A 13,364-nucleotide genomic window follows, 5' to 3' on the forward strand; every position below is an offset into this window, starting at 1 on the left:
TCCATGATGGGTGAGTTGAAGTTCTTCCTTGGTCTTCAAATACGACAGCAATGCAATGGCATCTTCATATGTCAAGAGAAATACCTCAAAGATTGCCTAAAGAAGTTTGGAATGCAAGACTGCAAAGGTTACACGACACCAATGCCAGCTAAACACCATCTGGGTCCCGACGACAATGGTAAAGAGGTCAATCAAAAGGTATACCGCTCCATGATTGGTTCTTTGCTTTATTTATGTGCATCTAGGCCAGATATCATGCTTAGTGTTTGCATGTGTGCCCGATTCCAAGCGGGCCCAAAGGAATCGCATCACTTAGCTGTGAAGCGAATTCTTCGATATTTGGCTCACACCCCAACACTAGGATTATGGTATCCAAAGGGCTCAGAGTTTGATCTAGTTGGATTCTCGGATGCTGATTATGCTGGTGACAAGGTGGATCGCAAGTCTACATTAGGCACATGTCACTTTCTGGGACGATCACTTGTATGTTGGTCTTCAAAGAAGAAGAACTGTGTATCTCTCTCCACTGCTGAATCTAAATACATTGCTGCTGGATCTTGCTGTACTCAGCTTCTATGGATGAAGCAAACACTCAAAGACTATGGCATTCATCTCAAGCAAGTGCCACTCTACTGCGACAACGAAAGCGCCATCAAGATTGCTAACAACCCAGTTCAGCACTCGAAGACAAAGCACATTGAAATTCGTCACCAGTTTCTCAGAGATCATGTCATGAAGGAAGATATTGATATCATACACGTCAACACTGAAGAGCAACTGGCAGATATCTTCACAAAGCCCTTGGATGAGAAGGTTTTGCAAGTTACGGTGTGAGCTAAATATCTTGGAATCCTCAAATGTTTTGTGATCAGGCACACATCCTAATACTTATGCATGTAGAAGAGTTAGATGTGCAACACACGAAGTAAAGTATATCTCCAATCAATGAAGACTTACATTCTAAGTGTGAATACATTAACGTGGAATTTGACTTCGGAGCGCCACGATAATTGTGCGCCGTGTCTGGGTCTAATACTTCCTATACGGTGGGTAATGCCACCACCAAATTCTTCCTTTAGAAGTGTTTTTCTCATGGCGTTACATTTGCAAGTCTTCACATTTTGTTTGTCTTCAATGTTAACATGACCTCATGTTTATCTTCAAATGTACTGATTTAGTTTCTGTCCTCTACAACATTCACTTATAGCTATGTCTTCACGTTGAATCTTTTGAACTAAGTGAATGTGATCAGACCTCAACCTTTCTATGCTCCCGTCTCGAGTCTATCTATCCAAATCATATGCATTATATTGAAACTGTCGAATGTCTTTGTTGAGTCCTTGTCAGCAGGAGACACAGAGACAAACATTAATCTGTTTTCAATGCTCAATCCTTTTTACCTGAAACCTGGAGAAGTGGGAATGACCACCCGACAATCCAGGCATGCGTGGGAACGTGGAACAACCTCCAATGTGTTGCATGATCTCCACGTGTCCTTCAGATGTGAACCGCGAGGGGCACCTGCGTAATAACGTTGTGCTGTCCCTGTGTCTATAAATACACGCCTCACCCTAGTCATTATCTCTTCTTCCACTCTCGCACAAACCCTAGCGCCACCGCTAGCCCTCAACGACGCCGGCGACGAAGCGCTTAGCTGCCGCGACCTCACCGACGCCGTCCTCACGCCGGCCATGGACATCGTGTTCTCCGCTGTCGCCGTAGGTGTCCTCCGTCGCCAAGTTAGGGCACGGAAGATCGAACTGCTCGGCCTCCTCTCCCACTCCGTCTAGCAGTTCCTCGTGTGGTAAATAAAACCTCTTTTTACTGTCTTTTTGATCTGATAGATTCATCCTTTTCAACCACAAGTGGTTTCTGTTCCCACAAGTTGGATCTATCTCATTCTGCATCTCATAGCATGCCTAGTATGTTCACTTATGCTTCACAAAGTAGTTAGATTCCTCACTTGTACTTATTCATGGATTCGTACGAATCTGGAACCAACTCTCTACATATGAGTGAATGTCTTCGCACTATGAGGTAAATGTCTTCTAAACTGATTTATCTTCAAAATCTTCTGAGAATGCATATGACCTCTTCCCCTTCCCTCGCACCTCTAATGCTGTCACAGGTACATGTCCATGGGAGAATCCCTTGGTTCTCATAGTCTGCATTCATTTGCAGAGTTCTTACAGCAACATATAAATTCTCCTGAAGCCAGTTCTTGTTTGACCAGTAGACAGAAGACTTTGATAGTGTTGAAGCCTTCCAGTCTAAAATTCATGGCAACAGAAAAATCAGTCAGGAAGGGCGGCAGACAGCGCCGTGGAAACACTGCTAAGGACCTGCCACCGGATCTCTATGAGCTATACAAGTCAGATCCAGAAGAGACCTATGGAGAACGCAAGAACCGAATGCAATGGATCCAAAGACATTGGGCAGAGGAATGGTTCAAGTACAGATTCGTCACCGACGAATATGCTGAGAAGAGTGCCATCAAGGGCCCCTGGGGAGATATAATATACAAAGGTCTTTAGCCCAAGTCGAAGTCCGAAGCTATTGCTCAAGGCTTCTACCCCTGCATGATTCGTGGATCTCAGCCTGCTAATGCCGACCCATCCTCTCTGTTATGGTGTCGAGAAGATAATCTCTTCAAGCGCAACTATAAGTTTGCAAAGAACTCGGCCAAGGAAAACAAGAAGTCTTTGGGATTAGACTTCAACCCAGGCCCCTCTGCGCCACGTGTTGATGGCACACGCGAAGCTGAACCCAATCTGGTTGGGCTCTTCTACAACTTAGAAGGTCTCATCACTCACATAAAGGTTCAAGGGGCAGACGTGGATCAACCCGCAGACGACGCTGATTCTGACGAAGCGCCTGCACCACCAAAGCCTGTGAAGCAAATGAAACCCAAGGCTTCAAAGCCCTCTTCAGTACCAAAGGCTTCAAAGCCCTCATCTGCACCAAAGGTCTCACGGGCGAAGCCTTCGGCCACTGCACCTCCTGAAGTCAGTGTGCAGTCTGAAGATCTCTCACGCATCTCCAAGTTCGCCAAGTTGAAAAAGTCCATGCAACCCACTAGTCAAGCACTAACCCCTACTGCTGTTTTGAGAAACGAGAATGACGCCATTGATCTGTCCAGCGACGATGATTTTGGCGATGACGCTCTTGAGCAGTTGATCAAGAGCAAGCAAGAGGCGGAAATCTTCAGTGATCTTCCTCTCTTTGATGTGGAAATCTTAAACAAGTTTATTGATGAGTGATTTGACTGCCCAGATGTCAGCTTTGATGATCTTCAACTTCCCATTGACCTCAGCGTCTCCTTCCATGGAGCCATTGCTCCTGAGCTGGCTCTAGCTCAGAAAATTGTTGAGCTGAAGCATAAGATCGATTATGAAAAGGCTCAGTTCAAGAAGCACATGGCCAAGCTCAATGTTGAAGACATTCAAAACTTCAAGGTCAAGATGCATGAGCTCAAGGAGGCATTCCACAAGAAACGAGAAGAAGCAAAAGGTTCTCGTGAGCGCATGAAGAATCTTGCTGCCAAATGTGTTTAAGGCTACAATGAAGCTAAAAAGCGCAAGGCCTTGGGGCGACCAGGCATCGACCCTAGAATGGCCGCCAAGAAGAAGAAGAAGCCAGCTATGGCAGAACCAGAAGCATCAAGGAAGGAAGAACCTCGCATTGTCTTCCCAGCCAGTATGACAGGCTCGAAGCCTAAGGTCCCCACAGTGGCTTCAGAATTCAAGAGAACTAGAGCAGCTAAAGCCGAAGCCAGAAAGCGCAAGACCAAAGCCACCACTGATGATGCTCCCCCAACCAAGAAAAGGAAAACAAAGAAGAGAGACCGGGCTGCTCCCACAGAGCCCCTTGTTGTCGAGCCAGTCTCAGTGGCTCGTCCTGCGTCTGAACATCGAGAGCGCTAGTTGATAGTTCATGAGCCTGCTTCCACAGAGGCTCCTGAAGCTGAAGACAATCCAGTTGTTGACCCCATCGCAGCTGAAGACATTTGTCCTCACGACAATGTTGAAGATGATGAAGTCCTTCCTTAGATCAAGCACAATTTGGTATCATCGCCTGTGCTCACGCACAACAAGCTCATCAGCATTGGTTGTCCTCTGACGCCAACTGCTCAGGATGCATCATGGGATGATCACCCACAACAACAAGACACCCCAAGTACTCCCCAACCACATGTCACCTCACCAGTGCAAGGTGACGATGACTTTGAGGCCCAGCCAACTCCATCTCCACAGGCATCGCCAGCGTTACGCAGGCTTCGCAAAGGACCAAGGCCCCAAGTCACTCTTCCAAGCATTCTAGAAGGAGAAGTGCATCACCAATCTATTGCACGTCAAGTGTTCCCAGAAGCCACTCCAACTGTGAACACCTCTGAGTCTGAAGCCAAAACGGCTGAAGATATTCCGGCTGCATCAGCCGATGAAGAAGTAGAACCACGTGATGAAGAAAGAGTTGCTACACCCCCGTCCAACCCTGAAGTTGTTCTCGAGGAGAACGTGTCCGACCCTCCAGCTCATGAAGTGGAGGTTACCAATACTGAGGCGGCCACCAACATCAACACAGAAGCCAATGACGTTGTCATGGCTGAAGCTAATGTGGCGCCTGAAGCCAATGTGGAGCCAGAAGTGAATGCACCTGAAGCCAATGCAGCACCCGAAGCAAATCCGCTGCCTGAAGCCAATGCATCACCGGACATAATCGTTCCTCCTGAAGCTATTGTGCCACTTGCAGCCCATGTCAACGAAAATGCCAATGCTCATGTACCCCCTCCAAGACCTCATACTGTTGAGCTGGCATTTGATCGTGGTCAGCCTGTTATGGTCCGATGGCCCATTCTGGTTCCTCCAACTGCTGCGGGTCCATAATTTGACTATCATGTCGAGCACATGCCTCAAGTCCAGAATCCCAAGCCAAGACTTCCAAGATTCCCAGGCACTGCAACCTCACCTGGGGTCTTCAATGTGAATGGCTTCTTGGCACATAACACCTACTTCAACAGCGCCAAGAACCCTTACTCCAAACCTCGCATTTCATCGAATCGGTTCTGGAGCTATTAGCAGCGCAACTACTATTCATGCGCCTTATACAATCAAGGGCGCATATTTCCACATATGCGTCTCGACACTGAAGCTATAGCTGTCCTGCCCTATCTAGAAGAAGCGTTGGATTGCTTCAGAGACGCTGGACTCCTACAATTTGTCACAAACAAGGAACACTGGAATGAAGAGCTTCTATTATAGTTTTATGCAACTCTTCACATTCGAGGCTACAACAGGGATCCAAAGACTTGGGTCCTTGAGTGGATGACAAGCAATGTCCATCATGAAGCCAAAGCTCTTGATATCATTGAGCTCAAAGCCCTGCCCACTCCTGGTGAATACTATGAACCAGGTTGTCAACAACACCAGAATTCTTTGGAGAGCATTTTTCAGAAGTCAGAACCCAACATGAGCCAAATGCTGAGCATGATGAAGCCTTTGCCTCACGACGCTGAATACCCATCTGAATTCTTTGTTGAAGACCTAGAGTATCTGCCTCGCACCATTTACCATATCATCAGAAAGACTCTATGGCCTGTCAAAGGACATTCATCTGTAGCGAAGCTTGAAGGAGCAATGAAGACTTTGGTTTTCTATATCTTCAATGGCATCAGCTTCAATGCTCAAGACTTCTTCATCAGGAAATATGCTGCATCTGGCTCCGACATTTTTGGTCTGAAGTTCTATGCTCCATGGGTAATGCGTCTTATCAAGCTTCAATCTCCTTCAACTATCAGCCGTTTGTGCGCAATCATCTTGTATTCTTGCCAGATGTTGATCTGTCTGTTGAAGCTATTTACCCAGAGCTTGCTAAGGATCCAATTTATCTTCACAATGCTGATCGTCAAAGCTTCACCCAGCCCATTGAAGGAGTTCAGGTAGTCTCTCGTGTTTATCCCTTGGCTGGTAACACACGTGCCCCTCGCACTCAAACTGATGCCACTGGAAGCACCATTGCCCAAAGGCCTCGGAAGCGATCTCGTGTTCTCAATGACCGAGAGCTTCTTGTCGTGCTACATCAGAAACAGGATAAGCATCACAGCTAGCTTAAGCGTCAGATGCAAAGCCTCTTGGTGGACGTCAATCGCATTCGCAATCTTGCCACCAAGAATGCCCTTGTCACACATGAAACCTGTCGGAGGTCTTGGAAGAGTTTGACATTGCTTAGTGCTGAAGCTAATCTGCAAGACGATGGCTTCACAGAAAGATTCAAGTTTGACTCAACTCCTCCAAGGAATGCTCACTTGTGTCGGACTCCCTCACTTGAAGACTCTGACTATTCGTCCTGAGCTGCGACGGTGAATGCCAGAGTCATCGATGACTAAGATGATGCCACTTCACCTCTTCCAACTTCAGCGCGTGTCGACACTGCACCGAGTTCTTCTACACCACCGAACCTCAACGACGACCCTGCTGCTTCGCCTGCACCTCATGGGAACGAGTAGGCGCTCTATGTCTTCAAACCTTTTTGGTCCTTACTGACAAAAGGGGGAGAAGCATATGAGTTGATAGTCTTCAAGCAGGTCCATATGGGTGGTTGCTTTACTTTTTGCTACTTTTTCCAAGTGCTTACAACTCTCGCTTTTTGATACATTTGGTTCTTTGAGTTGTAACACTTAAACTCGATGGTCGTCTGCTACTTATTTGCTATTCTGTGATGCGATGATAAATTCCGCATCTGCGATGATAACTTTCGCACTTAGGTCATTTTGCAGACGTCCATTTTTCATTATGCATGTCATTATGTTCGTTATATCAAATCATGCATGATGAATTGTCATCATAAGTTGAAAAGGATCTCCACAAGTACAACCTGCCATGTGCATTTGCGTTCCAAAAGCAAATTACTTATATGCACATCTTCAGGGGGAGCCTTTGCCACTTACGAAGACAATACCCTATCCTTTACAATTTCACATATTTTATTCCCCGTTGAAAACTTCAACCAGTTTGTCATCAATCACCAAAAAGGGGGAGATTGTAAGTGCATCTAGTGCCACCCCTAGTTGGTTTTGGAGTATTGACGACAAACCTGGCTGAGGGACTAATGTGTTTGTGAGAATTGCAGGATAACACAGGTAGAAGTCCCTCATTGATTCAGTTTTACTACCAGAGATGACCCCTAGAAATTTATGAAGACATTGAAGTCAAAGGTGGTATTTGAAGACATTCACATTGAAGACTATGACAAGAGAAGACATCGCGTGAAGACTATGGAGCGCGAAGACTTAGTTGTTTCGTCGTTTTTTCTTCTTCTTTGTTGAGTCATAGGAACCACCGTACTGTTAAGTGGAGTCCAAGTGAACCAGTCAGAATGAATGAAGTGATGCTTAACCAAAATCCTATGTCTTCGAGCGAAGACAATGAGAGCAAATTTTATCCAGAGCTGGATAAGTCGGCGTTGCTTGTAGCTCAAGTAAAGTTGTCGTGTGTGTTTGAAATCTGGCTGTTGGAACACGTGTCAATTCCTTAGTGACCCAGGGTCATTTCGGACAAATCAGGTCGTGTTGCCTAGTGGCTATAAATAGCCCACCCCCTACACCATAAATTGGTTGGCTACTCAGAGTTAGTGTACGGCTTTTGTCGTTTGAGAGCAACCCACCTCGAAGCCTTTGAGAGAGAATTCCTTGCGAGGACAAAGCCCTAAACACCCAGAACCAAAGAGTGTTAGGCATCACTGAAGTCTTCCTGTTTGTGTGATCTGAAGACTTATTACACTTGAGGATTGTGAATCCTCCAGCCGGTTAGGCGTCGCGTTCTGAGCATCCAAGAGTCATTGTGGATCGCCGGTGAACGAAGTTTGTGAAGGTTTGGAAGTCTACATTGAAGACTTACCAGAGTGATTGGGCGAGGACTGGGTGTCCTTAGCTCAAGGGGAATAAGGTGAAGACGCAGTCTTCTGAGTTGAATCTTAGCCTCCCTAACCAGACGTATAATTGTCACAGCAACTGGAACTGGTCCAACAAATCATTGTCTTCAACGAGCCACTGGTTCTATCCTTCCCATCTCTTTATTTGCAGATTGTTCCTTGTGAAGTCATTGCCTGTTTGCATTATCTATTTGTCTTCACTGTATGACTGCTTGTTCTGATTGGCTTCATACTATCTTCCATCCTGATCTATACTGCCTAGCTGCTATTAGTCTTTGTGCTTTCACTTCATTGAATACTTGACTATGGCTTGCTTAGTGGTCTACCTTCCGCTATATGGTTATAGGTTTATTTCTATCGTTTGTCTTCGAAACTTCCATGTTTTGAATACTTTCATAAAAATTGCCTATTCACCCCCCCTCTAGTCGATCACTAGCACTTTCAGCAGTGGTTCTCCCTTTGCACACCTAGCCGAACAAAGCGGAACGTAGGAGGCAAGCGCAGGAGCCGGACAACCCAACTATTGACCGAAGACACAATTCGAAACCAATGCATATATAGTGAGATCCGAGAATGTTTTCGCCGAATCTATAAAGGTGTCCAATATTGCACTGACTTGTGCTGGAAACACACAAATAGTTTAAAAGTGCCAAAAAGCTTGGAAAACCAAAAAACGTCAGTAAAAACATGACGTCCAAACAAGATCAAGTGTTCGGTGCCAATCCGGAAATTGGAGGAGAAAGAAAAAATTGTGCTTCTATCGTGTTTTGACAACGACAAAGAAGAAAACACATTTACAACTCATATATAAATTTTAAGAGCCCCCAAGTGACTTGGGTAAGAATTTTATGTATAATGATTGTATGTACCGAAGTACTTATATCATATTTGTGTTCACCCGAACTTTAAACGCGTCTTAACCGACCGTCGGCTTCTCCCTCTTCGGCCAACGGCCGAAAAGTGTCATGTACTCTGCTTGTCGAGAATATCAACGGTGTTTCCGATGACCAGGCAATCATGCCATAAAGGCTGTAATAGACAAAGCACGCTTAGGAAACTTATGCTATATTACTAACGAAGTGTAAGAAGCATCTTCGAAGAAAATAGTACCCCCACCAATACCTTTCTTCGGTGCTCATTATTACTATGAGACTTGTGCAATAGATTTTTTGTACTCATGAGTTCCGTTGTGTGCCGACCATGATTGAAGACAATAAGAGCGCTAGCTTTCAGCTTCACCCAGTCTGAGGTCAGAGCTCGGATGACCCAGTCGTGACAATCGCAGAGGTGCTCCCTTTACTCCCTAGCCGAACAATCGGGAACATAGGGGTAAGCACAGGAGCCAGGCAACCCAGCTTGCAAATCGCTTAGGTCAATATGGTGCATATTGTGGCATAATACACGAACAAGGAACGAAGCCGTACAAGTATAATCATATACAAGAGGAAAAGCTCCATCAAGGGAGCCCCCAAGTAAACGAGGTATTTGAATTTGTGTGTCACAAACAAAGTTTGGACAAGGAGATTCTCTACAAGCAACTTTTTTCAAAAAGGTATAATGATTGATCGAACCAAACACAAGTTAAAAATTTAAAACTTTGAGCATGAAGGCAACTTAGCTGGTTAATGTGTTCGATATTGATGACGCGGCCCGAGCTTGATGCGGGACAAGATTCCATCCCCCAAGCCGGTCCCAAGGTGGCGGAGCAAAGAGCTCGGCACTCCGAAGTGGTGACATAGCACGGTCAATGCGGGCCGGCAGAGTGATGCTGAAGTCCCTAGCATGGGGTAATGAAGTGTTGACGAAGCCCCCCGTCCAGCCGAGGTGACGTGGTATGTCAGTACGCCGAGTTGACGATACTGCCCAACCCGGATCATTTTCCTGTGCACAAAAAATAGTGCAAACCAGAGATAATAGCAATAATAATAATTAAAAAAATCGTTGCATAATAAATAAGTTATGCAAAGTGAGTAATAGAAAGAAATATGGCCTGGCGCCGAAGTCACTGTCGATGTAGGGCATCGGCGTGATGTGGTAAAGGCGTGGCAAAGCCTGAATTCACAGGTCGGTCCGAGTTCCGGATGCGGCGTTCATCGGACCATGTACGGAAACTGACCGAACCACTATGCGACCTTCGTTAATGCGGTCATCATTTGATAGACCTGTGTATATATGATGAACAAACTAGAGTAATAATTCCTTGAGAAAAATGAACCCGGACAAGCAAAAAATACTAGGATTAATAGCACCTGGTTTATTTGTTGTAGCAATCCGAAGAAAGGTGATTCCGAAAATTGGGACTCGATCCGCACACCCATTGCCTGATGAGCGATAAAGCGACGATATGGCGATGCTGGCAAAGGTTGGCTCGCCGAGGCAAAGCCCTCGGTCCAGCTAACGTGACGGAGCTGGTCGGCTAGTGACACCGAAGTCTCCAGAGTAGGTTGATGAAGAGATGGCGAAGCCCCCGGTCCAGCCGAGATGTCGAAGCCTCGATGTCAGCCGATGAGTCAAAGTAGGTCGGCGTGATGGACACCAGCTTGAAGAAGCAATAGTGCGGCCCTGCCGATGTAGGTCGTGACGTGGTCGATGCCGGCTTGATGAAGTGACCGTGTGGCGATGCCGGTATGCCCGCTCCGTGTAATCCGTGGGGCGGACATGTTGGTGATGATTTATCCTTCGCGATTCCGAACTCTTGTTCGGCTTGCTGAGATGATGATCCGAAGAAGTTGAGCTCGGCTCAACAAAGTGACGACGTGTCTAGCGCAGGTCGACAGCCTTGGAGCAATATTGCCGGACTGGTTTGATACCAGCATGATGATGAAGATGACCTTAGGGGAGGCTTAAAAATTTACGGGCACATGTTTAAAAACAACGCACAATACCCTAGAAGAGAATTCCTCTAAAAAGGTTGTCCAATATCACGTTCATAAAGAAACATGAATTCGGGTCGGATCCGTATTCGCGCAGAAAACGGGTCCGAAAATTGGCCCACTCATCGGAAGGTTCCCGGAGTTTGAACTGTCAGATCGAGCTAAAATTTGGAGGGGTGGTAGATATGGGAATTCTGCAGTAGATGAACGGTTGGATCTTCCAAAGGACCTCCGAGCTGGGCTCTGGAGACCACGCCCTAAACTCATCCAGATTCCTGTCCAGATTTGACAGGGCTCCGGTATATCGTAGATTGTCGGAGATTCCTCCATCGGAACTCGACGAAATTGTGCATGACTGTTGTAGACGTAATTCCACACTATTTGACCGAAGAAATCATCAAACCGACGCTCGAGGAGGTGGTGACGGCGAATACAAGTTCGTTGTCCATAAAAACAGCACGGCCGCCCGAGGGCAATGTTGACGTTGAGCCCTCGAGCTCCATGGCTGACTCCTCTATGATCATGATAGAGACCGGAGTTGATGTTGAAGAAGTCCCGCGTCCGAACATGACAATCGGAGATGGAGCACGGTCCTCGGTCGAGTCAAGGTGACCAGTCGAGCCGGTGACGAAAATGTCGGCGTCGCAGTTGACCTGCGGGCGAGCCATTGATCCTTTTGCCGATCACACAACGGAACTCTCAATGAAAGCACAAATGTCGGTGTCAAAACCGGCGAATCTCAGGTAGGGGGTCCCGGACTGTGCGTCTAGGATCAATGGTAACAGGAGACAGGGGACACGATATTTACCCAGGTTCGGGCCCTCTTGATGGAGGTAATACCCTACGTCCTACTTGATTGATATTGATGATATGAGTATTACAAGAGTTGATCTACCACAAGATCGTAGAGACTAAACCCTAGAAGCTAGCCTATGGTATGATTGTTGTATATGATCTATCGACTAGCCTGGCCTCGGTTTATATAATGCACCAGAGGCCTAGGATAACAAGAGTCCTAGCCGAATACGCCGGTGGGGAGGAGTCTTTGTCTTGATCACCAAGTCTTGTGGAATCTTCCATGTATGCGACATCTGTTCGAACTGGCCCATGAGTATATGGCCATGAGGGTCCTCGGCCCAATCTAACAGATCGGGAGACGACGTGGTGAGTACCCCTAGTCCAGGACACCGTCACAGGGGTTGCGGAAGGAGCAAGCGCAAGGAAAGAAAACGAGACTGGGTCTCTATATAAAGGCCCCGAATATTGTGCGTCTCCCCCAGGGTCTCTAAACTTACCTATCACCAAGGAGTTGTACCCAGGGGACGGTTAGGTTACCCACGCCTGCATTAATGAAAATCCCGTAAATAAAGGGACACGATCTCTGCCCTGGCAAGACGTGCCAGTAAAACCTCACCCCGAGACGTGGGGCGGCTCACCAGCTGACGGTTGGAAATAGCAACCGAGCAGACATGATACGATGTCATGAACAGTTATCAACAAGTTGGGCTCGTGGAGTGTTATATTTTCTGCCATTATATACACAGGTCCGGATATACTTACTTCGTCCGAAGACTATGCTGGAGGTCGGAAGGATGAAACCCGTCTTGCAATGCCGAAGACAAATCTGCGCGCCGGACTTCTCATCATTGAAGCCAGGTTTAGGGGCTACTGAGGGAGTCCTAGACTAAGGGGTCCTCGTGCGTCCGACCTGTTATCCGTGGGCCGGACTAATGGGCTGTGAAGATCAAAGATCATACTCATGTCCGGATTGGACTCTACTTGACATGGAAGGCAAGCTTGGCGATCGAAGATTCCTTTTTATGTAACCGACTCCATGTAAACCCTAGATCCCCTCGGTGTCTATATAAACCGAAGAGGATAGTCCGGAAAGGACACCACATGTACTCATTACCATACCCATATAGGCTAGACTTCTAGGGTTTAGCCATTACGATCTCGTGGTAGATCGACTCCCGTAATATTCACATTCATCAATATCAATCAAGCAGGACGTAGGGTTTTACCTCCATAGAGAGGGCCCGAATTTGGGTAAACATCGTGTCTCCCATCTCCTGTTACCATCGATCCTAGACGCACAGTTTGGACCCCCTACCCGAGATCCGCCGGTTTTGACATCGACACCTGCCTCCCTCTTTGCCAAGTTGTACGACGGGTCAAGTAACAAACTAACTATGGACTTGCTCTAATCTTCATGTTGAAAACTAATACGCCTAACAGTATGGGAAGGAGGGAGTAGTAAAAAAGATGAAGATACATAAATGAGTCATATGAGTGCGTTATGTGTGTTAACACATGTCTTATAACAGGTGTGCGGTCGTTTCTCTCAGCAGGAGAGAAAAGTAGTTACACTTAGCCTTTGCCTAGATAAAAAGCGGAGAAAGAGTTCTCACATCAACCGCCAAAACCCTGAATTGCTATAGCTAAAAAGCGAGTTGCCACATTCTAATGGGCTCTTTGATTCTGAAGATGGTGTCATCATTTTTGTCCTTCCAAATCTATCATGTGTAGTAAAAAACAATCTTGTCGGATTCCAGTCTTCAAAGT

This window comes from Triticum aestivum, chromosome 3A, assembly GCF_018294505.1.
Source record: "Triticum aestivum cultivar Chinese Spring chromosome 3A, IWGSC CS RefSeq v2.1, whole genome shotgun sequence".
Classification (NCBI taxonomy): domain Eukaryota; kingdom Viridiplantae; phylum Streptophyta; class Magnoliopsida; order Poales; family Poaceae; genus Triticum; species Triticum aestivum.